The 27061-nt window shown below is 43.5% G+C and overlaps 1 long non-coding RNA gene across 1 annotated transcript in view; it reads left to right on the top strand.

The window, feature by feature from the left end:
* LOC147662062 (uncharacterized) overlaps positions 1–26300 on the top strand; it is a 107202-nt gene extending 80902 nt beyond the window's left edge. The window contains exons 2-4 of the long non-coding RNA XR_015305988.1: positions 3710–3766; positions 19716–19772; positions 26271–26300. This is a non-coding gene — a long non-coding RNA (uncharacterized LOC147662062). The remainder of the gene's footprint in view (positions 1–3709; positions 3767–19715; positions 19773–26270) is intronic.
* The last annotated feature ends 761 nt before the right edge of the window (positions 26301–27061 follow it).

The following is a 27061-nucleotide window of genomic DNA, read 5'->3' as shown; positions in this document are numbered from 1 at the left end:
CCTTTCTTGTGATGTATTTACATCCTGCCTTTGGTTTATAGGACTTCCTCTTATAGCGAGAAGGGCAGTATTGGCTAATGTAGGTACCTCTCCTGGTTCTGAACTCTTCCTGAAATCTTCATAGCCCTTTTATTCATTTTATATATTTTCCTCTCCTTTGAAACTTACTTTGTGTAGTCATTCTCTTCCCTTCTGTTCCTAAGAGTAATCGACATTATTCTCTATATATCGTAGACTGTTTGGTTTTGAGTGGATAGTGGTAGAACTCAAATGAGCATCCCTAAACTCCACAGCAATATCACGCAAGAATCCAGTGACATACATTACTGGGGTTATACCTTATGAAGAGAAATTGAAATAAGGCACATCAGCTACATAGAGCATAGAATAGGCACTACACCAGGGCATCATGGCCTCATGGCCGGCTGTACAATGGACCAAACCAGCAAGGAAGGCTATGTCAACGTGATGTGACAGAGCCAGCTGAGGCATTGTCAGGTATGCAAGGTAAATCCTATCCCCCATAATTATAAGGTAATAATCATGATGTATACACATGTGCATACTTGTCATCTTCTTCATAATGACATTGAGGAGCACTGGAGTAACAAGGAAATACCCTAATTCATGGGAGAAGTACAAACAGAGATAAGAGCAACCACACAGCTAGATAGAATAAAGGGAGACTCTGCGAGAGAAACCAAAGAAGGGAAAATAAAAGAAACATGCAGGACCCCAAAGGCTGAATGTTGCTGAAGTGAAAGCAGCAACATTATAGTAAGATGTTGCTAGGCAATGTGACTTTAAGCTGAGTCAACTAATATTGATTATGACGTGACCCTCTGAATCTAACTGGTGTGTGCCGAGCCCCCTTGCGCTTTGGTGCCCCAGGAATTACTATCCTGGTTTCCATTGCAATTCATAGCAAGGGAATTTACCAATCCATTCTTCGGTTTTGGAATTCCCTAATCTGTATCTAGGGCTTTCAATAAATTCCTAACATAGGCTCATACTCATAGCTGTCATGGCCCCTTTACCTCTCCTGACTGACCAATTTAATAACGTCTTCAGCCATTTTCGTTTTCCATTCCTTCCTTGTTTCTTTCCTGAAGTGGAGACATATGATATCTCCCTTAGTGGAATCCTCCCTCAGATGCCGGAATAATGTAGGATGTTTTGTCTCCATTTGCGGAGGCTGCAAAGCTGAGAGATACACGGGAGATTGCGGGGTGAGGTGTGATGGTTGTTGCTGGAATCACTAGAAGGAGGGCTGTGGCCTTCTCTTGGGCAGTATACCTGCTCCTTTGACTTAGAGTACTGCAGTGTAAGTGGTGGTCATTAAATCTCTAAGGCTGCTGTATCCATGAGATATGGTTGTAAAAGATGCTGAGGTCTCTGTAGCGCCAGGGGCTAGGGCCTTCACACGTGGCAGCTATTCCCTCCTGAAATAGTTGGCTTTCTCTGATTGACAACGCCCGCAGCCCACGCAGTGCGGGGGGGCCTCTTGCTCCAAGGGGCCCCCTCGGCACTGAACTGTGGCTGGGAGAGCTCCTGATTGAGCCCAGAGGGGGCCCCCTAAGTATCGTGCAGGGAGGCCCCCTCACTTTTCGTTACGCCAGTGCTCTTTCACCAACTCAACAATGGCTAAAATGTGCTCTCATTCTTCCATTCCAAGCTGCAGCCTTTCTCTCACATCAGGGTGTAGTGTTTTTAATTTTCCTGCATTATCTTGCAAAAGTGTGAGTACTCTATTTGGGAATCCGGCAACACCTCATACTTATTCCACCTCGGAGACTCAACCTCGTTGTCAAATGTGGTTTCAAACAATACACTTTGGCAAGCAGCAAAGCCCAGCTTTCTCCTCCATGAATTCATCCAGGATCCATCAGGTTGCTAACTTGTTGCCACAGGCGTATTTTTAGGATTTGATTCAGATTAATAAAAGGTCAGGCATGACTGCCATGCAGAACTAGAAACCCCTCTTCCATTAATGCTGTTGAAATCTCCTCAATAGCATTTTTAGCTACGCTCAAAAATGTATGTTTTAGATGGGGTGTGTGTTCCACTAGAATCCCAAGATCCTTTTTCTGTTCTTTTGTCTGAGTATTTATTTATTTGTGTATTTAATTATTTAATTGTTCATGTATGTTTTAATTAATGGACATAATTGAAGAAAATGCACTTAAAACCAAAAAGGAACATGAGATAAACTGACAAGATTTGCAATTTCAAGTGAGGAATGGAAAAAGGATGCATAGATCAGGTAGTTTTAAGTTATAAGATTAGGTTAATAATGGTGGGGACAGCGGGCAAGTTATAGAAGAAGGATGGTCAGTACAGACATTAGTGTTTCATTGCTGTGCTGATCCAGGTGACTCTGTTACCCCATGAGCCAGTGTTTGGGAGAAGAACTTGTTAACGGGTACAAATAGGCGCCCCTTTACATCACATTGCCGCTGTTAGTCCCGGCTCCTTGCTCCCTCACAGATTCAAGCAGTAAAATGTACTTTTAACAGCGAAAGGACCTGTTTTCAGTCCTTACGAAAAGGATGGAAAGCAAAGGTGCTGGAAGTAGGGGTTCTGGGGGCAGGGGCGAAGCTCTGTCAGTAACATTGGGGGGCGTGAGCATCAGACTATCCGACTATCATGCTGGCATATAATGTTAAAATACATATCGCAGCAGCAGGGTGCATGAGTGCGGGTTAAGAGGCAGTGGGAAGGGAGAGGAATACGTATTAATAGGAGAACTAAATGAGCGAAACACAATATTTTGTAAAATACACATTAGGTCTTTCAAAACATAGATTAGTGAGAGAGTGAGTGTGTCTTTGTAAGTGTATGCATCCAAAAATCCCAGGTGAGATCCTACAGACACCTTACCAAACCCGACTGAAAGCACCTGTACCTAACTATTCATCTGAAAATGCATTTTTTATGGGGGTGTAACACCCCAAACAGCCCCCTGAAGCTACAACCCTGGCTGGAAGCGATGTAGCACCCCCAAATACCCATGCAGGAGTTCAGAAGTTGACTAAGCAATAAAGATGCCTCTACATTTTGTTTTCATTTTGTCACAATTTCTGTGCTTCAAAGGCAGGGGTCTGGTGAGGCAAGCACAGGGATTGGAGACTCTGACAGTAATACAGCTGTGCAACTGCAGAAGGCAGCAGATGCAGCAGTGGCATCAGCGCTGCACATTGTGGGGACAACAAAGGTGCAGCATGGACACAGGGCCTAAAGTGATGAAATCATCATAGCTTTTTCACCTTTCATTTATGTCTGATCTGCTCCCTGAAATTTCACTTTCATGATTGTGAATCTTCGAATGACATGCCTCTTCCCTAGCGAGCATAGCACAAACTATTTACCATGTTTGAGGGAAGCCAAGAAGGATTGTCCGTTCCTCCCCAAAGTTTCCATTCACTTGTAATCCTCTAGCTGTTTCTGTAGTGCTGTAAGTCACTCAAAGGTCTAAGCAGTGCTCTTTTATGAGGACAAATGGTGCATGGTGGTGCAAGTAGTGAGAGCAAAGCATGCGGTGTGGTGGAAAAAGAGTGGGACACACATCCTGCCGTGTTAAGAATGGGAAGGGGGCTACAGTTTGAAAAGTTGGACTTGGTAGTGAAATCACTAGCTGCTTATTTGTAGCAAGTAAAGTTACACAACCATAAAGGTAAGCTAATTTGGTGCATTTCTGATTTGCTTCTAGAAACAAAATCCACCTCAAGTCTACCAATAAGCTTCACTGCTGAAACAACTGGCCCTGGTACTGTAAACAATTTCAGTGTCCTTTATTTTTACAAATCCATTATTGTTTAAGAATGATGAAAATATGTAGATATTAATTCATACTTATCGTCTAATTTGTTAATTGCTAAATGTTTATCAAGCCTGTATATATATATATGTATATCAAGCCTCAATAAAAAGCTGTTGTGAATCTGGCATGCAATAATCAGTATGTTACCCACAAACCCTTGTATGAAATTATGTACAAAGGTGGTGTTGCTATATACAGCATTGCTTGTTTACATGCTTACTTTTGACTCAACAAAGAATAATTTAATAAAATGTTTTTAAATGAACGTTTTGTGCAAGAGGAAGTAATACTGTTGTCCAGTTGGGCTTCTGTTTCAGTTCCTGTAAGAAATTGGGTTATTAGTTTAGAGGGGTGGAAGCTACACTCAAAAAATAAACTAATTTCTGTTCAGGGTGAACCATAAAAGTCATTATATAAACCTGTGGGGATTTTAATTCTCACTTTGAGCCACTCCCCGGCCTTCTTGAGGGTTTCTCATCGGAAGAAGAGGCCAGGTGGGCAGTACCACTGGTGGAAGCTCCACCCCCGAAAGCCTGGACCCCTTTAGCACTCCAAATTACTGCCCTCACGCTAAGGTTCGGACTCAGAGCCTGTAATGGGCGAATGAAATCCGACATACCTAGCAAAAACACCTACAATAGACGGGGGAGAGAATCTCATTTGGACTATGTTTTGGTCCAAATAGTGAGGTGGTCGGTAATACAGGACTTTAGGGTGAAAGACAGGACCGACAGTGACCATAATGCCCTGGAGCTTGACCTTGTTCACCCAGGCCCTCAAGCGCCAGTGTCTTATGAGGAAGGGAGCAACCCCACGCTTCTCCTGGATAATAGCAGGAGAAGAATTAGGTGGGAGCATATGGTTACAAATAAGGACAAACTCCCTCTGCTCTATGCAGAGATTATTCCCATCTTGGAAATCACGGGGAGCCTTGGCATAGAGGAAAACAATAGAGATTCACAGAGCAGACTGTTTGAAGCACATGAGGAACTCATAAAAGTTGCGCCCCCCCATTTCACTTGCAGTGCGCGGAAGCCCAGGGAGAGGTGCCATGGCAAAAATCTGTGGTATAACATAGCTTGTAGGCGGGCTAAAACAGAACTCCTTCGAGTAATTAAGGAAGGCTTAGGAGGGGAACGTCTTAAATATAGCAGGCAATCCTATAAGAAGTTGCTTGTCCAGGCTAAAGTAGAATGGGAGGAGTCTAAGTGGGAAGAACTCACCAAGGCACTGGCGATCCAAGACCAACGCCTGTTCTGGAGGACTGTCAATGGGGGATCGGGGAGTCTACACTCGGCATTGGAGCCTAATATAGCTCCTGGAGTGTGGCAGGCCCATTTCCAGTCTCTGTATAGCTCCGAGCCGGGAGAACTCTCTGCTCCCATTGAAAAGGAGAGGACGGGTCCTAGAGGGGTTCCAATAACAGTGGGTGAGGTCACTGCTGCCATTTCAGGTCTAGCCTCGGGGAAGGCACCGGGACTGGATGGGCTTCCTGGGGACTTGTTTAAACAGGAGCCCACCGTCAGGGCGCCTTACCTTGCGGCTCTTTTCAACAGTGTCCTCGGTGGCATGGAAATCCCTATTACTTGGCTGGGGGCTGAGGTGGTCCCTATATTCAAAAAGGGATCGCCCCTCCTCCCGGCCAATTACAGACCGATTAGTCTGATAGACGTGGCACAGAAGCTGTTCGGCAGGGTCCTGCTGAACAGGCTACAGGATTGGATGGAGGAGGTGGGTGCCCTCAGTCCCTATCAGGCAGGATTTAGGAAGGGGGTATCCATAGTGGACCAGGTTTTTAGACTAACTTTGATCTACTGGAAGACAGCGAAGTTCGAGGGCGGCAGTCTGTACACAATTTTTGTGGACCTTCGGGCCGCCTTCGACCTGGTGCCTAGGGGGAAACTGTGGAGTGTCCTAGCAGAGATGGGCGTGCCCCCAGATATCCTACTGATCCTGCAGAGGCTGCACCACAATAACTATGCCCGTGTGAGGTGTGGGAGGGCGGGGGAATTGACTAAGAGATTCCCCGTTGGCAGAGGGGTAAGACAGGGCTGTGTGCTGGCGCCGACCCTGTTCTGCCTCTTCGTCAACGGGGTAATCGCCCACCTCAACGCCACCGACTACACTGATGCCCCCAAACTAAATGGCAGCAGGGTGCCCGTAATAATGTTTGCGGACGACACTCTGTTGCTATCTAAAACACCCATGGGCATACAAAGGATACTTGATTCCTTTATGGCTTTCTGTCAGGATAGAGGGCTGGAAATCAATGCCACAAAAACTAAATTCATGGTTTTGAACCCCAGCCCGAAACAGCGCCCGAATCCACAATTGGGAGCCGTGCGGCTGGAGAGAGTAGCCACTTTCGAATATTTGGGAGTGACACTCAACGAAACCATGACCTGGGGGTCCCATCAGAGTAGGGCAAACCTCAAACTAATACAAACCACTGGAGGTATTGCCCGGATGATGACCGGTTCGACCTATCGCCCATTGGGAGCTCTAATCCAGATATACAAGGCCCAGGCTAGGGGGGCAACTATGTATGGGGCAGAACTGTGGGGCCACACGCCATGCCGGGACCTGTCAATAACAGAAAATAAGTTTATAAGACAGATAGCCGCACTTCCCCCCAGCACCCCACTCTTCCCCCTGAGGCTTGATCTAGGGCTAAGACCACTTGCTGAAGAGATAAGCTTGAGACCCATTGCCTTTAGGCGAAGGCTATGGAGCAGCAATGATCTGGCCGACTATAGGGCAGAACTGGTCGAATTTCTAAATCATCCTAAGGCGCTTAGCATCCCCTGGGTTAAAAACATCCAAGCCATCTGTACTGATCTGGGACTTCTTGAACTGTGGACTGATCCGGCAAATGTAGCACCTAGTATCTCCAAGAGATCCCTGGCGAACTTGTATTATGAACACAAAAGGGCAAGGGCCCAAGCTACTCAGATAGAGGGGTCCTTATCATCTGTGTTCCTCCAAAACAAGGATCTCTATAGATTTGAGAGGGCACTGGACCCTATATATTCCACACTTGCTAGGAAGCTGTTCCTCCAATGGAGATATGGTTCATTGCCCTTTCGGTCCTTCACAAGCTCCTGGTCACCGGTCCCCTCTACTAAGCACTGCCCTATTTGTGATGACAAAGAGGAAAATGATTTGCACGTGATCTTTTTCTGCCCAGCCTATAAGGCAGCCAGAAAATACTGGCTCCTTCCTTTGATTAAGAATTTGGGTGGCAGGGAATATGCACCTATGTATAGGATTTTAAAATCCGATGTTTCCGGCCCAACTGTTTTTGCACTTTCCAAATTCTTTACAAATGTGTGGTACACGCGTAATCGCTTTTTAAAAAATGCTGGGTAGGTTCTAGAAATGCTCCATTTCTCTTAAAATTGTTGCTATGTCTGAGCTTTTTTAATTCATGTACTGATGTTTTATTTGTGATGACAAGTTTCATGTGATTTTATGTATTATGTGCATCTTTTATGACCGAATGGTCGAAATAAAGATTGGAAATGGAAATAAACCTGTGGTTATCCCTCTGGTAGCTTGACCCAAAACCAGCGAGGTGTAACTTAGAGGCAATGTGTAAAGTATTTATGTAGCACTCAAAAAGTAAAAAAGAGAAAAGACAACAAAAAGAAACATCCCAAACCAATTTTGAAAAATAGAGTACATTTTAATAAATAAAATGACACTAAAATGACAAAATGCTAAACAGTAGATTGAGTTTTTAAAGTTTCAGGTGAAAATAGCGCAAAAAACCACAAAGCACCACTCGGGTTATCTGCTCGCGCAGGACTTGGAAAAGTGAGAATTGGAAGCAGGCTGCAATGGACGGGAGGTCAGATAAAGGCATCAGGTTCATCCTGTTGAAGAGTTACCTTCTCAAGTCAATGCGAAGAGTTGCATTCACATTGGCAGGGGCTGCAAGGAGGTCTTTGCCAGTGCAAGGACCAGGTCTGGAGTAGCGTACGGTCACTGTTGTAGTAGAAAGATCTGGTAGTCGCTAGAGTTTGCGTTGGTGGTCAACCCGAGCTGTCATTGTCAGCGTGAAGTGCAGGTTTTGCATTGACAGTTGTTGTAGATGGTCACTGTCAACGCAAACAACAGGTCCTGCTGGAGTTTCACTTTGGCGGGAGTCTCAGACTGACGATTCTTGGTGCAAAGAGGTCACTTTGCAGCTGCTAGGAGTAGAGGCTAACAGCAGGGTTTGGGCAGGTCCAGGTGAGACCAGATGGTGCTGTCAGTTGGGCAGTTGCAGAAAGGCCTCTGAAAGCTTGTTGAGTACCTGTAGCTCAAATGAAAGGTCAGGAAAATGTAATTATTATCACTCTTTAGCTCCTGGAGTGTGGCAGGCCCATTTCCAGTCTCTGTATAGCTCCGAGCCGGGAGAACTCTCTGCTCCCATTGAAAAGGAGAGGACGGGTCCTAGAGGGGTTCCAATAACAGTGGGTGAGGTCACTGCTGCCATTTCAGGTCTAGCCTCGGGGAAGGCACTGGGACTGGATGGGCTTCCTGGGGACTTGTTTAAACAGGAGCCCACCGTCTGGGCGCCTTACCTTGCGGCTCTTTTCAACAGTGTCCTCGGTGGCATGGAAATCCCTATTACTTGGCTGGGGGCTGAGGTGGTCCCTATATGCAAAAAGGGATCGCCCCTCCTCCCGGCCAATTACAGACCGATTAGTCTGATAGACGTAGCACAGAAGCTGTTCGGCAGGGTCCTGCTGAACAGGCTACAGGATTGGATGGAGGAGGTGGGTGCCCTCAGTCCCTATCAGGCAGGATTTAGGAAGGGGGTATCCACACTGGACCAGGTTTTTAGACTAACTTTGATCTACTGGAAGACAGCGAAGTTCGAGGGCGGCAGTCTGTACACAATTTTTGTGGACCTTCGGGCCGCCTTCGACCTGGTGCCTAGGGGGAAACTGTGGAGTGTCCTAGCAGAGATGGGCGTGCCCCCAGATATCCTACTGATCCTGCAGAGGCTGCACCACAATAACTATGCCCGTGTGAGGTGTGGGAGGGCGGGGGAATTGACTGAGAGATTCCCCGTTGGCAGAGGGGTAAGACAGGGCTGTGTGCTGGCGCCGACCCTGTTCTGCCTCTTCGTCAACGGGGTAATCGCCCACCTCAACGCCACCGACTACACTGACGCCCCCAAACTAAATGGCAGCAGGGTGCCCGCAATAATGTTTGCGGACGACACTCTGTTGCTATCTAAAACACCCATGGGCATACAAAGGATACTTGATTCCTTTATGGCTTTCTGTCAGGATAGAGGGCTGGAAATCAATGCCACAAAAACTAAATTCATGGTTTTGAACCCCAGCCCGAAACAGCGCCCGAATCCACAATTGGGAGCCGTGCGGCTGGAGAGAGTAGCCACTTTCGAATATTTGGGAGTGACACTCAACGAAACCATGACCTGGGGGTCCCATCAGAGTAGGGCAAATCTCAAACTAATACAAACCACTGGAGGTATTGCCCGGATGATGACCGGTTCGACCTATCGCCCATTGGGAGCTCTAATCCAGATATACAAGGCCCAGGCTAGGGGGGCAACTATGTATGGGGCAGAACTGTGGGGCCACACGCCATGCCGGAACCTGTCAATAACAGAAAATAAGTTTATAAGACAGATAGCCGCACTTCCCCCCAGCACCCCACTCTTCCCCCTGAGGCTTGATCTAGGGCTAAGACCACTTGCTGAAGAGATAAGCTTGAGACCCATTGCCTTTTGGCGAAGGCTATGGAGCAGCAATGATCTGGCCGACTATAGGGCAGAACTGGTCGAATTTCTAAATCATCCTAAGGCGCTTAGCATCCCCTGGGTTAAAAACATCCAAGCCATCTGTACTGATCTGGGACTTCTTGAACTGTGGACCGATCCGGCAAATGTAGCACCTAGTATCTCCAAGAGATCCCTGGCGAACTTGTATTATGAACACAAAAGGGCAAGGGCCCAAGCTACTCAGATAGAGGGGTCCTTATCATCTGTGTTCCTCCAAAACAAGGATCTCTATAGATTTGAGAGGGCACTGGACCCTATATATTCCACACTTGCTAGGAAGCTGTTCCTCCAATGGAGATATGGTTCATTGCCCTTTCGGTCCTTCACAAGCTCCTGGTCACCGGTCCCCTCTACTAAGCACTGCCCTATTTGTGATGACAAAGAGGAAAATGATTTGCACGTGATCTTTTTCTGCCCAGCCTATAAGGCAGCCAGAAAATACTGGCTCCTTCCTTTGATTAAGAATTTGGGTGGCAGGGAATATGCACCTATGTATAGGATTTTAAAATCCGATGTTTCCGGCCCAACTGTTTTTGCACTTTCCAAATTCTTTACAAATGTGTGGTACACGCGTAATCGCTTTTTAAAAAATGCTGGGTAGGTTCTAGAAATGCTCCATTTCTCTTAAAATTGTTGCTATGTCTGAGCTTTTTTAATTCATGTACTGATGTTTTATTTGTGATGACAAGTTTCATGTGATTTTATGTATTATGTGCATCTTTTATGACCGAATGGTCGAAATAAAGATTGGAAATGGAAATAAACCTGTGGTTATCCCTCTGGTAGCTTGACTCAAAACCAGCGAGGTGTAACTTAGAGGCAATGTGTAAAGTATTTATGTAGCACTCAAAAAGTAAAAAAGAGAAAAGACAACAAAAAGAAACATCCCAAACCAATTTTGAAAAATAGAGTACATTTTAATAAATAAAATGACACTAAAATGACAAAATGCTAAACAGTAGATTGAGCTTTTAAAGTTTCAGGTGAAAATAGCGCAAAAAACCACAAAGCACCACTCGGGTTATCTGCTCGCGCAGGACTTGGAAAAGTGAGAATTGGAAGCAGGCTGCAATGGACGGGAGGTCAGATAAAGGCATCAGGTTCATCCTGTTGAAGAGTTACCTTCTCAAGTCAATGCGAAGAGTTGCATTCACATTGGCAGGGGCTGCAAGGAGGTCTTTGCCAGTGCAAGGACCAGGTCTGGAGTAGCGTATGGTCACTGTTGTAGTAGAAAGATCTGGTAGTCGCTAGAGTTTGCGTTGGTGGTCAACCCGAGCTGTCATTGTCAGCGTGAAGTGCAGGTTTTGCATTGACAGTTGTTGTAGATGGTCACTGTCAACGCAAACAACAGGTCCTGCTGGAGTTTCACTTTGGCGGGAGTCTCAGACTGACGATTCTTGGTGCAAAGAGGTCACTTTGCAGCTGCTAGGAGTAGAGGCTAACAGCAGGGTTTGGGCAGGTCCAGGTGAGACCAGATGGTGCTGTCAGTTGGGCAGTTGCAGAAAGGCCTCTGAAAGCTTGTTGAGTACCTGTAGCTCAAATGAAAGGTCAGGAAAATGTAATTATTATCACTCTTTAGAGCCAAGGTTCAAGTAAAGCAAGTCCAATTTTCCTTTGTTTGAAGGCAGGGCAGCCCTTTTTCTGAATCTTGTATCTTCCGCAGGCCCAGGAGTGTTTTGACGAAAGGTTCTGAAGATGCCACATTTATACCTTGTTGATGGGTCCTTCCAAATTTCTCAGTTGCAACCCCCTTTGGTTAGAAAATTTAAATGTTTGACACAATTTATCATAAGAACAATGGCAATAAAAATCCTGCAAAGGCTGCTCAAGATGTGCAACTACAATTGGGTACGCCTGGAATTAGTGTATTGACTATCAATGCAGTCATTGGTGAACTTCCCATCAGGCAGGTGGAAATGCTGCTCTGGACTGCACAAAAAAACAAATCAGCTTGAACCAGCATTTCTCCTTATGGGACCTCAGAAAACAGAATACTCACAATATGCCTGCCAATGGGGATGGCTTTCCCGGTGGAAGACTGTGCCACTTGGGGCACAGTATTTGCTGCATTTTGACCACAACACATGGTACACTCTCATTAGCTGTTTTGACAGAGGTGCTTAAACAGATCCAAAATGAGTACGGGCAGCCCTTGCTTGGATTTGGGGATGAAATTGATGAAATTGATGAACAACTTTGCCGCATTATCGGCCATAATGTTAAGTAACATTAAAGGGGAAGCAGCAGAATTGGCAGTACACCAACAACTCATAAATTTGGCTCCAGGAGCCTAGAAAGAAACCTATTCAAAAAGAGATAATTATAGATAATTTGGGAGCTAGACCTAGTAAACCACAAATTAAGAGTATTTCTGGAAGGGTACCTCGAAGCAGGCATCAGACTCTTCTACTAAGAAGAAGTGGGATGATAAGAAAAATAAAGGAAAGACTAAGGGCTGATTAAGTTTGGCTGTGTGAGAGCAGACTCCCACACCACACCATTGCCCTGCTCTCAGGCTGCCAAACACATCCACATACTGCCAGCCAGGTTACTAGTTAATTCGTGGTCTGGCGGGCGGTGCATTGGTTGTCATACGGCAGTGCCTGTTAGAAAGGCACCACAATGGGAACGCCAAGCACATTCCTGCTGGACATGGACTATGAAGTCCAAGCCATCCAGGAACTGGGGGTGAGTACAGACAGGGGAGACATCATGTGCCCCCTGCATGCATCTCCTGGTCCTGAGGCAACAGGGGGCCCCCTTAGTTTCCTCACAGCCACATTTTTCATGGTGGGCTCACTGCCATGAAAACTGTGGCTGTTAGGAATCTGATAATATGCTTGGTGGTGCTGCAAAGGCGCCACCAGCATATTGCTGGGCCAGACCTCCATGCCAAAGCAGAGATCATGGATTCCCAGTGGTTCTGCGGTATGGGACCGCCGTGCATGGAATGTGGTGGTCAGACTGCCAGTGCATCAATTCCTGCATGCCACCACGAGTTTGGTAGTCCGATGGACCACCAAAATCATATTCAGGCTTTAAATCACGGGACAGATCTCCTCAACAGTAGTCCACTAAAAAATGCTACAACCTACGTGCCCGTGATAATATTGAAACACCTGATAGGTTTCAGGGTCCTGATGCACGTTCCTCTCAAACCTTTCAGGATTCATTTGAAAAATGCTTGGAAAGATGAGGACGGTCACAGTGCAGATCAGAAGAGTCAGTGAAACTGAAGCAGGACTCACAATCCTCTACTGAGTACATAATAAATCAGGAAGACAAACCTAAACAGTCCAATCCTCAATTCAAAAAGAAGAAGATAGCTGGCATCAAAGTCAAGCCTGCCCTAAATATTGAGGACACTGTTTCCGAGTGGAAAGTGGGCTCTAACCATGCTAAACAGCGCAGCAGAAGTCACACCAGTTTGACAGAATCTAGTTGAGTGTCTGGTGGCAGTAGCAACAAGTGACTATATCCAGGTGGAAACACCAGATAGGAGACCAAGTTTCCTATATTAATTATATGAAATGCAACTCCAAATGTAGGGGTATATGCAATACACCATTAATGTTCTCTTTTGGGAGAACTTGCGATTTGGCTATGAGATTCTCTTGGCTGAAAAGGATTGGCCACAAGAGTTTGTTAGGGACTGCCTAAAGGAGAAATTATAGTTGTACCTGCTTTTTCCAAACTATTCCCAGATACAGTTAAACATTCATACAGCAAGGAGTGGACCTTAGTCGCATAATGCAACCATGTGGGGAGGGGTGAAAGTTCCCCTTATACCATCATACCAGTGAGGTCAAGTGGACATCTTCAATGACAATACCCCATTATACATGAGGCTAAAAATCAAGTTAGAGGAATCCTCAAATTGATTACCAAGGTATATTTGAGAGTTGCATCTCCCTTATGGGTAATCATTTGTTTCCAGTAATGAAACCAGACTACTCATACTGTTCAGTGTTAGACTGCAGGCACTTGAACACCACTTCGCGTTTTTGTTGTACAAAACCTCACAGCGCTGCACAAATGAACAACATAGTGCAGAAAATATACAAAACTACCTTAGACATTTCAAATGATTTTCTGTCTAAAGTCTAAAAACAGGCACTTGACTGCATTCAGCGCTCTAGGTTCTTAAGCAGTTCTATCAATTGCCCAGGGGTATAGGAACAGCCCAGAGTTGTTTTCAGCCCAGGTTACAGAACCTTTACAAGAGTTTGATGACCAGGCATTGTCCTATGTCAATGACATATCTTTAATGGATAATGACCTCCCTTGACTAGAGCGGATCACATAATATTGGGAGTTGCTCACATGGGCTACAAATTTAATTTCAAGAAAATCAAAAATAACCTGCCTCAGTGTCCTGTTCCTATGGTGCGAGTTGTGAAGTGAAGGCAGAAGCCTCAAAACATATGTCCTCAAGAAGTGTGCACTTCTACAAACACCAAACATATTGAAGGAACTGTAATCAGTACTGGGTTTCCTACATTTTGGTTGAACATAAGTTCCAGACTATGTAGAATGGGTAAAACCATTCTATGACTTGATTCATCCAGTCTTTTCAAGCGCACATTGGACAATTGACCACACATAAATCCTAGGCTCAGTACAAGCTGACATGCTAACTTCTAAACACTTACACACATGCGATAACACCATCAGCCTGGTGATCCGTATAATTGCAGTTGCATCAGGGTGCACCTATGTCACATTCAATAAAGGAGACAAGGTACTTATCGCATATAAATCACATTTGTACAACTATACAGAGATGCATTTTTTCACCGACAGAAACAATTCTGAGGACGGTACAGACTGCTGTAGTGAGAGAAAGATCTTTGGCTCAGAGAAAAACACATTAATGTCGTGCTTCCAGTCCAAGCCTTAGAAGCTGTCACAAACGCCAGCGTTCCAAACACAAAAGCTTTACATCCACAATAGAAACAATTGGCCAATTCTCTTCCAGCAACAAAGGTAGAATACATATTTGTCTAACATATCATTTTTTAAACATATATACATTTAAATAATAAACATTGATGAGAATAAATGATAATACTAATATAATCAAAATAAAATATAACATATATTTTTAATATAACAATTATTATTTTCAAAAATTAAAACAAACATATATATTAATATACATATTTTATTTATATATATATAATTTAAAAATATTACTAACTTAATATTTGTAATTTATATTATTTTTAATACCTTTTTTATGTAATAATATGATATATATACATATATCCAGTAACATAAAATACTAAAAAAAATACCATTGTAATTACAAATAAAAAACTCAAACAAAATATAAATTTAGAATTTACAAAAAATAAATAAAATATTAAATCCATTAATAATTATGCATATTATAATTTTAAATAACCTAAAACATATTAATATAACTTTAAACAGTATGAGGTAAACTACAAAAAAAATCAATCAATACATATACTATTCCCACCACAACTTATAAATAGTAAACAAATGACCCGATTACGAGTCTGAAGGTCCAAGAACTGGCAGACTTGTGATGGCAGAGGTGTGGTGGATCCAGCCACTTCCGCACCCGTGGTTCGACCTCCCCACTAGGAGTTGGCCGGTCGGACCGTCCTGAGACCGCTGGTTCTGCCAGGGAACCGCCATTCCCTGGCATTGCAGCAAAGGTCAGAGGCTGCAATATGCTTGGCTGGACCACCTCAGTCCTGCCAAACATATTACGAATTTCCTCTCCTCCAGGGTTTGCATGGAGGTTCTTACTCCATGTAAACCTTAGAAGAGAGAAAACAAAGTGGGCCCTACAGGGCCCCCCTTTGCCTCAACCACACATGGATGCACACAGAGGGTCATACCATGTGCTCTCCTGTGTGCATGAATATAGGTTCCTGCACAGCATGGACTTTTGAGTCCATGGCGTGCAGAAACCTTGTAGTGTGGCGCCGTTGCAGTGCATCTTTCAAAGGCACTGCTGCACCCACCTGCCGGACTACTTAAAAGTCATAATTTGGCAGGCTGGCACCAGTGATCTTCGGCAGAGCAGCAGAATGGCGGTTTTCACCTCTGCACAACCGCTCCACCAAAAAATCGTAATTGGGACCCAAATGACGCTCTCATGAGGGGTAAAATCTACAAATCCCACTCCAGTCAATGCAACAGTACAGAAAGTGTTGGATGTCGGAGGGGTGAAATGTATTATTCCCACTCCACTCAGTACTACAATAGGGAAAGTGTTGGATTGCGGAGAGAACATTTTTTATATTCCCACTTAAATGAGCGCAACAGTAGGGAAAGTGTTGGTTTGCAGAGGAGTAATATTTACTATTCCCACTCCAGTCAATACAACAGTAGGGAGCCTCTGTCGATGTGCATATTTTGCTGTTCCAGGACTTCTCAAATCAACCAGTGTTGTCAACAATAGCTTCCTCAAACAGAACTACGAAAAGTAGAGAGGGCAAAACAGGTAGCACCTTCTTGTTAGTCTTTTGCTTTCTGAGCCCTTTCTTGTGATGTATTTACATCCTGCCTTTGGTTTATAGGACTTTCTCTTACCTCTATAGCGGGAAGGGCAGTATTGGCTAATGTAGGTCCCTCTCCTGGTTCTGAACTCTTCCTGAAATCTTCATAGCCCTTTTATTCATTTTAAATATTTTCCTCTCCTTTGAAACTTACTTTGTGTAGTCATTCTCTTCCCTTCTATTCTTAAGAGTAATCAACATTATTCTCTATATATCGTAGACTGTTGGGTTTTGAGTGGATAGTGGTAGAACTCAAATGTGCATCCCAAAACTCCACAGCAATATCACGCAAGAATCCAGTGACATACATTACTGGGGTTATACCTTATGAAGAGAAATTGAAATAAGGCACATCAGCTACATAGAGCATAGAATAGGCACTACATCAGGGCCTCATTGCCTCATGGCCGGCTGTACAATGGACCAAACCAGCAAGGAAGGCTATGGCAAGTAGTTAAGACCAACGTGATGTGACAGAGCCAGCTGAGGCATTGTCAGGTATGCAAGGTAAATCCTATCCCCCATAATTATAAGGTAATAATCATGATGTATACACATGTGCATACTTGTCATCTTCTTCATAATGACATTGAGGAGCACTGGAGTAACAAGGAAATACCCTAATTAATGGGAGAAGTACAAACAGAGATAAGAGCAAACACACAACTAGAAAGAATAAAGGGAGACTCTGCGAGAGAAACCAAAGAAGGGAAAATAAAAGAAACATGCAGGACCCCAAAGGCTGAATTTTGCCCAAGGGAAAGCAGCAACATTATAGTAAGATGTTGCTAGGCAATGTGACTTTAAGCTGATTCGGCTAATATTGATTATGATGTGACCCTCTGAATCTAACTGGTGTGTGCCTAGCCCCCTTGCGCTTTGGTGCCCCAGGAATTACTAGCCTGGTTTCCATTGCAATTCATAGCAAGGGAATTTACCAATCCATTCTTTAGTTTTGGAATTCCCTAATCTGTATCTAGGGCTTTCAAGAAATTCCTAACATAGGCTTATACTCATAGCTGTCATGGCCCCTTTACCTCTCCTGACAGACCAATTTAATAACGTCTTCAGCCATTTTCGTTTTCCATTCCTTCCTTGTTTCTTTCCTGAAGTGGAGACATATGATATCTCCCTTAGTGGAATCCTCCCTCAGATGCAGGAATAATGTAGGATGTTTTGTCTCCATTTGTGGAGGCTGCAAAGCTGAGAGATACACGGGAGATTGCGGGTGGGGTGTGATGGTTGTTGCTGGAATCACTAGAAGGAGGGCTGTGACCTTCTCTTGGGCCGTATACCTACTCCTTTGACTTAGAGTACTGCAGTGTAATTGGTGGTCATTAAATCTCTAATGCTGCTGTATCCATGAGATATGGTTGTAAAAGATGCTGAGGTCTCTGTAGCGCCAGGGGCTGGGGCCTTCACACGTGGCAGCTATTCCCTCCTGAAATAGTTGGCTTTCACTGATTGATAACCTTTTTCACCAACTCAACAATGGCTAAAATGTGCTCTCATTCTTCCATTCCAAGCTGCAGCCTTTCTCTCACATCAGGGTGTAGTGTTTTTAATTTCCCTGCATTATCTTGCAAACGTGTGAGCACTCTATTTGGGAATTCGGCAACACCTCATTCTTATTCCACCTCGGAGACTCAACCTCGTTGTTAAATGTGGTTTCAAACAATACACTTTGGCAAGCAGCAAAGCCCAGCTTTCTCCTCCATGAATACATCCAGGATCCATCAGGTTGCTAACTTGTTGCCACAGGCGTATTTTTAGGATTTGATTCAGATTAGTAAGAGGCCAGACATGACTGCCATGCAGTACTAGAAAACCCTCTTCCATTAAAGCTGTTGAAATCTCCTCAATAGCATTTTTAGCTACGCTCAAAAATGAATGTTTTAGATGGGGTGTGTGTTCCAGTAGAATCCCAAGATCCTTTTTCTGTTCTTTTGTCTGAGTATTTATTTATTTGTGTATTTAATTATTTAATTGTTCATGTATGTTTTAATTAATGGACATAATTGAAGAAAATGCACTTAAAACCAAAAAGGAACATGAGATAAACTGACAAGATTTGCAATTTCAAGTGAGGAATGGAAAAAGGATGCATAGATCAGGTAGTTTTAAGTTATAAGATTAGGTTAATAATGGTGGGGACAGCGGGCAAGTTATAGAAGAAGGATGGTCAGTACAGACATTAGTGTTTCATTGCTGTGCTGATCCAGGTGACTCTGTTACCCCATGAGCCAGTGTTTGGGAGAAGAACTTGTTAACGGGTACAAAGAGGCGCCCCTTTACATCACATTGCCGCTGTTAGTCCCGGCTCCTTGCTCCCTCACAGATTCAAGCAGTAAAATGTACTTTTAACAGCGAAAGGACCTGTTTTCAGTCCTTACGGAAAAGGATGGAAAGCAAAGGTGCTGGAAGTAGGGGGGCTGGGGGCAGGTGCGAAGCTCTGTCAGAAACATTGGGGGGAGTGAGCATCAGATTATCCGACTATCATGCTGGCATATAATGTTAAAATACATATCGCAGCAGCAGGGTGCATGAGTGCGGGTTAAGAGGCAGTGGGAAGGGAGAGGAATACGTATTAATAGGAGAACTAATTGAGAGAAACACAATCTTTTGTAAAATACACACTAGGTCTTTCAAAACATAGATTAGTGAGAGAGTGAGTATGTCTTTGTAAGTGTATGCATCCAAAAATCCCTGGTGAGATCCTACAGACACCTTACCATACCCAACTGAAAGCACCTATACCCAACTATTCATCTGAAAATGCATTTTTTATGGGGGTGTAACACCCCAAACAGCCCCCTGAAGCTACAACCCTGGCTGGAAGCGATGTAGCACCCCCAACTACCCATGCAGGAGTTCAGAAGTTGACTAAGCAGTAAAGATGCCTTTACATTTTGTTTTCATTTTGTCACAATTTCTGTGCTTCAAAGGCAGGGGTCTGGTGAGGCAAGCACAGGGATTGGAGACTGACAGCAATACAGCTGTGCAACTGCAGAAGGCAGCAGATGCAGCAGTGGCTTCAGCGCTGCACATTGTGGGGACAACAAGGGTGCAGCATTGACACAGGGCCTAAAGTGATGAAATCATCATAGCTTTTTCACCTTTCATTTATGTCTGATCTGCTCCCCGAAATTTCACATTCATGATTGTGAATCTTCGAATGACATGCCTCTTCCCTAGCGAGCATAGCAAAAACTATTTCCCATATTTGAGGAAAGCCATGAAGGATTGTCCATTCCTCTCCAAAGTTTCCATTCACTTGTAATCCTCTTGCTGTTTATGTAGTGCTGTAAGTCACTCAAAGGTCTAAGCAGTGCTCTTTTATGAGGACAAATGGTGCATGGTGGTGCAAGTAGTGAGAGCAAAGCACGCGGTGTGGTGGAAAAAGAGTGGGACACACATCCTGCAGTGTTAAGAATGGGAAGGGGGCTACAGTTTGAAAAGTTAGACTTGGTAGTAAAATCATTAGCTGCTTATTTGTAGCAAGTAAAGTTACACAACCATAAGGGTAAGCTAATTTGGTGCATTTCTGATTTGCTTCTAGAAACAGAATCCACCTCAAGTCTAACAATAGTCTTCTCTGCTGAAACAACTGGCACTGGTACTGTAAACAATTTCAGTTTTCCTTTATTTTTACAAATGTATTATTTTTTAAGAATGATGGAAATATGTATATATTAATTCATACTTATCGTCTAATTTGTTAATTGCTAAATGTTTATCAAGCCTGTATATATCACTCAATAAAAAGCGGTTGTGAATCTGGCATGCAATAATCAGTATGTTACCCACAAACCCTTGTATGAAATTATGTACCAAGGTGGTGTTGCTATATAAAGCATTGCTTGTTTACATGCTTACTTTTGACTCAACAAAAAATAAATTAATTACATTTTTTAAATGCATTTTTTGTTCAAGAGGAAGTCATACTGTTGTCCAGTTGGGCTCCTGTTACAGGAATCAGTTCCTGTAAGAAATTGGGTTATTTGTTTAGAGGGGTGGAAGCTACACTCAAATAATAAACTAATTTCTGTTCAGGGTGAACCATAAAAGTCAATATATAAACCTGTGGTTATCCCTCTGGTAGCTTGACCCAAACCAGCGAGGTGTAACTTAGAGGCAATGTGTAAAGTATTTATGTAGCACTCAAAAAGTAAAAAAGAGAAAAGACAACAAAAAGAAACATCCCAAACCAATTTTGAAAAATAGAGTACATTTTAATAAATAAAATGACACTAAAATGACAAAATGCTAAACAGTAGATTGAGTTTTGTAAAATTTCAGGTGAAAATAGCTTAAAAAAACACAAATCACCACTCGGGTTATCTGCTCGTGCAGGACGTGGAAAAGTGAGAATTGAAAGCAGGCTGCAATGGACTGGAGGTCGGATAAAGGCATCGGGTTCATCCTGTTAAGAATTACCTTCTCAAATCAATGCGAAGAGTTCCATTCACATTGGCAGGGGCTGCAAGGAGGTCTTTGCCAGTGCAAGGACCCGGTCTGGAGCAGCGTACGGTCGCTGTTGTAGCACAAAGATCTGGTAGTTGCTAGAGTTTGCGGTGGTGGTCAACCCGAGCTGTCATTGTCAACGTGAAGGGCAGGTTTTGCAGTGGCAGTTGTAGATGGTCACAGTCACCGCAAATAGCAGGCCCTGCTGGAGTTTCACTTTGACGAGAGTCTCATACTGACGATTCTTGGTGCAAAGAGGTCACTTTGCGGCTGCTAGGAGCCAAAACCTTCTGCAACTTCAGCTTTTCTTCAGAAGGAGCATACTCTGATGCCAGCCAAGAATCAAGGACCTGGAGGGCACCTCTTGGGGATCAGGATTCTCTCCAGTAGAGGCCAACAGCAGGGCTTAGGCAGGTCCAGGTGAGACCAGATGGTGCTGTCAGTTGGGCAGTTGCAGGAAGGCCTCTGTAAGCTTGTTGAGTACCTGTAGCTCAAATGAGAGGTCAAGAACTGTAATTATTATCACTCTTTAGAGCCAAGTTTCAAGTAAAGCAAGTCCAATTTTCCTTTGTTTGAAGGCAGGGCAGCCCTTTTTCTGAATCTTCTATCTTCCACAGGTCCAGGAGTGTTTTGACAAGAGGTTCTGAAGATGCCACATTTATACCTTGTGCCAGCCTTTGTGTGGGAGATTATCTGGCCTTCTCCCAAATTTCGTTCTGGCCAGTTCCTCCCCTTCCCCTGAGTTTGACTTCAAACTGTCTAAGGACCTGTCTAGGGACCTTACTCAGGACTCTGGGAAGAATCTCTTTACCACTTTTTACAGATTACATTTCAACAAAAGAAGGAACTTTTGCTGGAACTGAAATTGAGCGCTCCATTCGACACGTGCATGCCTTCCTTAGTTAAATTGGCCCCAGTTGCCAATTTCCTACACAAAGTGTTTATTGCCACACTGCAATCTGGCTTTTACCCGGCCATCTGAAAGGAAGCCATTGTTTCACTGCTTCTCAAAAAACCCAATGCTGACCCCCAAGATCTGAAGTATTTTTGTCCAATCTATCTTCTCCCCGCCCCTGTCAAGATCCTGGAGAAATTCATCAATAAAAAAATTATGAACTACGTTGAATCACAGGAGATCTTGGATCCCTCTCAGAACGAATTACGCACTAGTTACAGCACTGAGTCTGCCCTCATTGTGGCTACTGACTGTGTCCGGGCACAGGTCGAATCGGGTAATGTGGCAGTTCTTGTAATGCTAGATCTATTGGCAGCTTTTGACACCATTTCCCAGGTGCGTATAACTCAGCGCCTGCGTCAAGTGTGAATCGCAGGGACTGCCATTCAGCTTCTCAACTCTTTCATTTCAAACAGGGCCCAGATTGTCAGCTATGGAGACGTTAGAACCGAGGTTTTCAGCCTTCCTCGGGGAGTGCCTCATGTTTCTTCTTTGAGTCACACTCTTTTCAATCTCTATGTAACCCTATTGGCCAATCTGGTGCGAATTTTTGGCTTTCAGGATCTCTCATATGCGGATGATACACAAATTGTCATCTCCATCTCTAATGACCTGCATTTGGTAGTGGAGAGGTTCAATCAGTGTATGTCCAGCATTATCTGTTGGATAAAGGACAACTAACTGAGGATCAACGCAAACACGACTGAAGTGCTGGTAGTTAGTTTGCAAAACTCCATCTGGCGGGATCCTGGTGGCTAGCGGTCTGTGGTTCTCTTCCTGTCCTGGTCAAGACAGCAATAAAACCTGGGGGCCTTTTTTATGATGGTCTGAGCTTTGACGAACAGGCCAGCCACACAGTGAACAATTGTTTTTATATACTGAGGACTCTGAGAAAGGTTTTACCTTGCCTTCCAGCCAAACTGCATCAGTCTATCATCATCGCTCTAGTTCCTCTCGGATGAACTATTGCAACGCTCTGTACCTGAACATCAATGCCGTCTCCCTTAACAAGCTCCAGGTGGTAGAGAACGTATCAGTGCTGATGATTCTTAAAAGTCCCCGGTGTCAATCTATCAGGAATGGGATTCACTCCTTGCATTGGCTCCAGATCAGGAAGCATATTTGCTATAATGCTTTGAGCATGGTATTCAAGGCAATGCGTAGTAAGGGTGCGCAACACCTGAAAACTCTCTTTCAATGGCACACCCCTGGGAGGCTCATGAGATCTTCCTCACAGAAAGAAATTGTGACTCCCAGATATCGCAGGACTAGATGTGGTGGTCGCTCTTTCTCTGTAGCGGCTGCCAAGCTTTGGAACTCCCTGCCCTCCTTCATTTCCAATGTGGACTCTTACCTAGTTTTCAAAACAGAAAGGTCACAGAGTGCACAAGGAATTTGATGAGATCTTGTTTGTAGGTATTTAACATGAGTGATGAGGAATCTAATGAGGACTAGCCATCAGTCTGCCATGTATTTGTATTCGGGTCGGTGGCACATAATGGAAAAGAGAGGAAAATTGGGTATTTGCGTATTGTCAGCTTAGCGCTGTTAGAAGATTGAAGGATGGAGACAACCTCCTAGACAGAGGTGATGTGTTGTGGAAAGAGTAGAAGGTTGAGGGGTGAGCCTTGGGGATTCCTCTGCGTAGCAATGTCAGGAGACAAACCAATCCTGCACTAGTGATGCCAATGCAAGGGATTGCGAGCATAGTGATGATGGTGACAATTGTCGAACAATGTTGGAAGGTTGAGGAGACAACGAGTACTTGAAAATTGATTGTGGTTGGTAGAGATGATACATTTCAATACATGTGTGAAAGTAGATGCATTAGTCACAATGCATCAACACAAGATATTAAGGACTCTGTGAACTGTGGGAGGCAAAAAAGTGGGAGAGTCTACAGAACATTAGGAGTTGCTGTATTTTGGAAAGGAAGAGTTTCTGCGAAATAAGTAGCAATTGGAGCGGGAGTATCAGCCATGACTTTTGTGAGCAGTGATACAACAAAAAGAATTAAAAGTGTGGTGATGCAAGGCAGGATTCTAAATAATGGAACGCTACAGCCTGATGACTTGGGGTCTGGAAGGGTTGGATACAGCACAGGAGTAGATAGGAAACCCGAGCATAGGAACATGTGTATGCAGCCTGGGGACGAATTTTGGTGTGTTTAAGTGACTTGGTTGTGAGGCATATTTTAGAGTGCTGCCAATGAGGGGTACAGAATTGAACATGAAAGTTAACTAGTGGAAAGGATAGACTTTTATTGAGCAGAGAACAGTGTTAATCGTTTAGAATAACTAATGGCCGTGCAACTGCAGAGGCGTTGATGTCTTGGTAGTAATTTGATTTGCTGTGTCACATACTATTAAGATTCTTGTGAGGCACTGTTTGTAGTTATTGAGGTCCTTGGGTCTTGGACTTTCCTTCCCATGTGGTTCAACATCAGAAAGGGGTTGATGGAAGCTTCATAGGAAAGACGGCAAGAAGCTGTAGAGGAGAAACTGTGGAGAAGAAAGTGAACATTAAAACTGTTGTTTTAGAAGTAAAAAATTAGATCCTTTTTGAGGATTTGACTATGGTGATAAGGATTAGGTCAGTTGCGAACATATATTAACATATAGACATAGTAGTTTTTGTTGCAGTGGAAGAAACCTCAAGAGTGATGTGGGTGAAGTTGCTATCAGAAAACAAGCGATCAATGCTGCGAGGGGAATGTGGTGTCGGTGAAGTAGATACAAGGGTTGGATTCAAGGCGTTGCCATGGTAAAATGCGGGAGCAGATTGGTTATTGTAAAGTTAATTGGATCTAACAGAGTTGGGTGAAGAATATATTCTTTTGGTTGTTCTTGAACAGGGTTTTCTGAGGACTTTGAATTCATGGGGGGGGGATTGCAGTTCATTGAAAGTGATATTTTAAGCTTTCAACAGTTAAATGATTGAATCAGAGAAAGTTATAGTGCAAATATGTGTAGTATTAAGAGTGCACAGGGTGCACCATGAATCGAGAGAAGGTGGTCCCACAGTGGGGCTCGGGAAGTTTGTTTTTGCAGACCATGCCGTACAGATATTGATATACCTGAACCACTCGTTATAGAAGCAGTTGTAAACAATCCATTCAGATGAAGAGACAGCATCACTGCCATACATCCTGTGAAACACAGCTTGCCACGGCTTTTACCCTTGCTCTATCCTGAGAGATCTAGCTTCCCTGGTTAACCCTCTGCCGATGGTAGACACTGAGGATGCAGGAGTGAAGACACTGTCCGGCTGGAAACACCGAATTAGAAAACATCTCCTGCACTGAAACAAATCCTTCAGGATTGCTAGAACCACGCTCTGGACTGTCTTTCTCCCCAACAGCCCAACAAAACCACCATTCCTTGAGGAAACTGCTAAAAACACATCTGTTCCATGTGCACATGAGTGGATCACAATTCAGCAAGTTATGTCTCTTCACTCAACATTTTTTTAGATTTCTGGCTTTTATTAATAAAGTGCTGCCACTCCAGTACTACACCCCACTGTTTATTGTATCATTTCCTTTTGATCTATTGAATGTACACTAATGTGTTTTAGGTATATACATCAATAAAACTGAAAATCGGCTTTCTAGGACAATTTGACCTCTAAATGATCCAAAGTTTGAGATGAAATTGTCACATACCTGTAACAAAGCACCAGCATTGAAATCTTTATAACACTTTCCTACAAACCACTCACCAATCTAAAATAAATGGGGACTGGGACTTAGGACCCATCATGGAAGACGCACAAAAGATTTTGTAAGTGATTTAGTAAACAGAGATATATGTGAACATTTCCTTTTTTAAAGCCAGGGAATATTTTAAAATGATATGTATAAAATGCCTATGCGGTGGAGCTGCATTTGCATGTGTGTTATCTAATAAGAATAATATGCAACCATAAACACTCTAGAATCCAAGCTGCGGAGAAGGATTAGTGTTTGTGAACTCATAAAGCAAGATTCGAAGCCTGGCCTTGAGCGCATGATATTCTAGATTAACATATGGGGGCCTGGAATAGTAGGTACAGTGTTCTACTCCTTGAGTTTTGTGGGCCCTATTTTTTTTTTATTTTATGCACTTATTTTATGCTCTGGAAGCATGAGCTTTCCTGAAAAGTTCAAAAAAGGTTCCAATAATTTCCTTGCATAACGTTCCTTTACAACTAAAACATTTGACTGGGCTTCGGTGGTGTCTGTTAAAGTTAGGTGCTAGATTGTCTACTCTCAGGAGTTGTTGTCAAGCATTGATTGCAATAATGGTTTAAGCTAAACTACCGGCCAACCCTATCCTGTTTGAAGGCCTCATTGTTCCAGAGTCTCTTGAAAGAGTAGAAGAGGTTTTCATTTGTGAAGACAACAGAGAATTGGAGGTCAAAAGCAGCTACGGGGCACAGCTTCAATCTAAATGCCTCACTGAGCTAAGAGGACAACTGTGATGGGCTAGCAGGACTATGGATAGGGGGTTCCTGCAAGAGAGTTGTGAGGCCTCCTGCCAATGGGGGTAAATTGTATTGTCTTTCAATGATTAATGCTACTCGTTTTCATGTTCTCCTCAATGCTAATGTCTGAGTGGAAATAATTGTTGCTCTTTAACTGTTAATTGTAGCAAACGTAAGGATTTCTGAAAGTCTTACTTTTAACATGCTGTTTTATTTCTATTTTTTGTGTAGTTTTTCAGACCTTGCCCGAAAGTACTGAATGTAAGTGCTCTTTTGGGTTACTTTCGATTAATCGCATGAGTTAGTAATTCTGTGTGCGGGGGTGGCAGTGTAAATTTGAGTAGGTGGACAGAACAATCTTCCTAGTTACATTATATTAGTTTCTTTGACAAAGTTTGATAATATCTGTGTGCATGTCTTTGTATCTGCTTAACAAATTGCTATTCCATAAAAGGATGTGTGCTGGTTTCAAAAGCACTTTAGAATCTAGGGTTAGAGGTAAAAAGAAATTTTGCGATTTGCAAACTCTATGCTGAGCAAATTTGCAGGGTTGCAATGACAAAATAGCTATTGGTATGTGTGAAATCCATTTAAAAAAAAAAAAATTCGCATCACAAAAGTCCAAGCGGTCAACTCCACAGGGTCGTTATCCACTGGGATATTCCAACTGCACAACCCTGTAGATCACTGCCTGCTCTCCCCAGAATTTTCCAAAATGGAAAACCTTTTCTTTTTCATAACAACACTAGTTACTTTAGAGATCACTGTCTGCTTAAAAAAAAAAAACATTTTAGAAGGCACATATAAAGACATATGTCTGCATTGCCTCACAGGAATTCATCGATGCACTGGCATCCAATCGCAGGATGTACCAAATTGTAACTTCCCTCAATAATATTCATTAGGCATGGCATTTGCAGCTCCCAGTAAATAGGCAATTTGCAATGCAACCTATTATTACATGGATCGCATCATAAGTTCAATTACCATTTGAAAATCTGTCAGAATGCAAACTGCACTGG

The sequence above is a fragment of the Lissotriton vulgaris genome, unplaced genomic scaffold, assembly GCF_964263255.1.
Source record: "Lissotriton vulgaris unplaced genomic scaffold, aLisVul1.2 SCAFFOLD_1121, whole genome shotgun sequence".
In the NCBI taxonomy this organism is placed as follows: domain Eukaryota; kingdom Metazoa; phylum Chordata; class Amphibia; order Caudata; family Salamandridae; genus Lissotriton; species Lissotriton vulgaris.
This window is presented reverse-complemented; position numbering and strand designations above follow the sequence as displayed.